This window comes from Cottoperca gobio, chromosome 24 (assembly GCF_900634415.1).
Source record: "Cottoperca gobio chromosome 24, fCotGob3.1, whole genome shotgun sequence".
Taxonomy (NCBI): Eukaryota; Metazoa; Chordata; class Actinopteri; order Perciformes; family Bovichtidae; genus Cottoperca; species Cottoperca gobio.
Window position 1 is genome coordinate 2940857 of NC_041378.1, and position 3354 is coordinate 2944210.

The 3354-nt window shown below is 47.5% G+C and overlaps 1 long non-coding RNA gene across 1 annotated transcript; it reads right to left on the reverse strand.

Moving 5' to 3' along the window:
- Positions 1–365: 365 nt before the first annotated feature.
- Positions 366–1568, reverse strand: LOC115028931 (uncharacterized). The gene is made up of 3 exons (XR_003834601.1): positions 1533–1568; positions 1253–1403; positions 366–428 (listed from the first exon to the last, which is right to left on the reverse strand). It is a non-coding gene; the product is annotated as an uncharacterized LOC115028931 (long non-coding RNA).
- Between the last annotated feature and the right edge of the window lie 1786 nt (positions 1569–3354).

Here is a 3354-nt window from a genome sequence, read left to right on the forward strand (position 1 = left end):
GTCATCTTTCACTGGTTTGCTAAGAAGACTACCAACCCAGCCAGAAACAAAGAAATTATAAGCATCTAAGCTCTTGTATGGCTTCATTTGTGCGTTGGTTGCCCACGACGTTTGTATTACAAGATGTGTAAAACAAGAGAAACTGAAATGTCTTTTTTTTGGTCATTTATAAAAACAAAAATAAATTAACTGTGATGGAAAATGATTCGACAGAAGTCTCTAGTTTGGTGCATTGACGTCCTGCCGCTGTGAGCGTTAAATCCTTGACTCAGCAGTCTGTCTCCAGTAACGGCTTTATTCTTTCCTGCAGACAAGTCCTCTGGAAATCAGCCTCACAGCTCCAAACGGTCCTGCAGGAAGCCGAATCTCTGACTGTGTGTTTGTGTGGTACTTTATGTTTTCCCATCCTGGAGGATTTAATCGCTCACCTGCAACAATAAACACAGACACCTCTCAGCGACCACAATGTTTAACCTTTACTTACTCCATTTCAAACATTAACCCTTCAGGGATAACTTGTGTTATTGGAAGTGGATTTGTATGAGGTACTTATCCATAGTCGGTGTACACAGTTTGGAGGACCTGAAGAAGTAATGTACTGGTGTAGCAGCAAAACGTATAAAAAAGCTATATTTAGAGTATTTTCCTCCCTTTCTGACGGGAAACTGAGGCCGTTATCTAGGCTCTCTTAAAAACAACCAGACTCCTTTGACAAAAACAGTCATTTTACCCCACAGAACACGGGGGTTGCTAGTCAACTGCTGCCTCAATCCGTTAGTGCGTCTGTGTTTTTGTTTGAACTTGGTGTTTTAAAGGGTTAGTTCCAAATCACCAAAGTCACACAATAACACAAACACACTAACTGATTGAGGCAGCGTTAGACCAGCAACTACTTTGTTCTGCAAGTTAAAATGTATGTTTTGTCAATGGAGTCTGGTAACTTTGAAGCCAGCATAGATAACAGCTTCAGTTCCCCGTTGGAAAGGGCAGTCTGTCGGCAAAGTGAAGCGGTAAAATATTCTAAACATAGCGTACAATTAAACTTGTTTAGGTGTCTAAAATATGTCTTGCTGCTGCACAGCAGTATATTGCTTAGCTTGTCCTGTCTGCTACCGACCACCTGTAGGTAACACACTGACTGTGGATGGACGTACCTCGTACAACGCCACTTTAAATAATCCGAACTATCCCTTTAAGTCCCAAGAGGAGACCTGTAGGTGTCCTGACTCGGGGTCTAGAAGAACACACTCACCTATTTGCGCCTTTTGTTGCTTTTGATCTTCTGGATCTCCTTGGAGCTGAGGATCAGCATGCCATTCTTGAAGCGGCCCACCTGACCCGAGGGAGCCGAGCCAGAACCAGAAGCAGAGGCAGAGCCAGAGCTCACCTTCTTCTTCTTGTTCCTGGTGGAGGTAGCAGATGTGACAGGACAGCCTGTATAAAGATCTGTTCATTGTGTTACATATCAGAGCACTAGTGCTGTATTTTCTAAAATGTTTACAGATGTGTTAAGAAATGTCCGTCTCACCCACCTTTGATTACTCGGCTTCTTCTTTTTCTTCAGGTCCTACAGAACAGAGGAGAGGAATCATCACCAGATGCTGCTGTTGAGAAAAAGAGAGACACATGAAGAAAGAGTTCACTAAACTCAACATGTTACAATAAAAACTTGTGTGTGACAGTTAAGGAAGAATACTTAATAAAGTACTATTAGTAATATCAATGCAGTTTTGTAACATTTCTTCATTGAATGTGTGTTTCATGTGTGTTTACCTGTAAACAGCAGCAGCAGCATCAGAAATGAAGACATTATGATCCTTCTGAATTCAGCCATCGTGCTTCTCTCTTGGTCTCTCGCTCTCAACTGTCAAGTGTCGAACCTGCTGCTTCTGAAACATGAATAGGAGAGGAGAGGAGAGGAGAGGAGGGGAGAGGATACGAGAGGATACGAGAGGAGAGGATACGAGAGGAGAGGAGAGGGGGAGAGGAGAGGAGAGGAGGGGAGGGGAGAGGAGAGGAGAGGAGAGGAGAGGAGGGGAGAGGAGAGGAGAGGAGAGGAGGGGAGAGGAGAGGAGAGGAGGGGAGAAGGAAGAGGGGAGGAGAGGAGGAGAGAGGAGGGGAGAGGAGGGGAGGGGAGAGGAGACGAGAGGAGAGGAGAGAGGGGAGGGGAGAGGAGAAAGAGGAGGGGAGAGGAAGAAGAGGGGAGGAGAGAGGAGAGAGAGGAGGAGAGAGGAGGGAGAGGAGGAGAGGAGGGGGAGGGAGAGGGAGAGGAGATGAGAGAAGAGGAGGGGAGAGGAGAAGAGGGGGGGGAGAGGAGAGGAGAGGAGAGGAGAGGAGGGGAGGGGAGAGAGGAGAGAGAGAGGAGGGGAGGGGAGGGGAGGGGAGGGGAGGGGAGAGGAGAGGAGAGGAGAGGAGAGGAGAGGAGGGGAGGGAGGAGAGGAGAGGAGGGGAGGGGAGAGTAGACAAGAGGAGGGGAGAGGGAAGAGGGGAGGAGAGAGAGGAGAGGAGAGGAGGAGAGGAGAGGAGAGGAGGGGAGGGGAGAGGAGACGAGAGGAGATACGAGGAGAGGAGGGGAGGGTAGGGGAGAGTAGACAAGAGGAGGGGAGAGGGGAGAAGAGAGAAGGAGGAGGAGAGAGAGAAGAGGGGAGGGAGAGGAGGAGGAGGAGGGGGAGAGAGAGGAGAGGAGGGGAGAGGAGGGAGAGGGGAGGAGGGAGAGGAGGGGGAGAGAGGAGAGAGAGGAGAGGAGAGGAGAGTAGACGAGAGGAGAGGAGAGGAGAGGAGAGGAAAGGAGAGGAGAGAGAGGAGAGTAGAGGAGGGGAGTGGAGAGTAGACGAGAGGAGAGTAGACAAGAGGAGAGGAGAGGAGAGGAGAGGAGAGAGAGAGAGGAGGAGGGAGAGAGGAGTTATTCTCTCTGAATGTCTTGTGAATATCAGAAGAGTGAAACACTTTGTAACATTAACTTTAAGTTTGATGCATTTAGCTGCCTCTCTTCTCTACAGTGATTCACAGTGATGATGACTGTGAGGTCTTGACCAGCGAGAGAACAGAGGAAGATGAGCGTGTGAACATTGTTAGTTATAATAAATGTTAACAGTAATGCCAATAGTTTTCTTTAGATAATGATTATTAAAAACAGACAACATTCATAGTGTTTGAACAGACACACAGTGGTCTGAGACCTGCTGCTTCCTCTTTGTATCTTTGCACTTTTCTATTTTTTATTTTCTCAGAACTGAGGAGAAAGTGTTTCTGTGAGGATGTGGGTAACATCAGCAGCAGAGCTCTGGAGGTTACACCTCAGATGTTGACCACATGAACATCAGAAACATGAAGTGTGAACACATTAATGAGTGT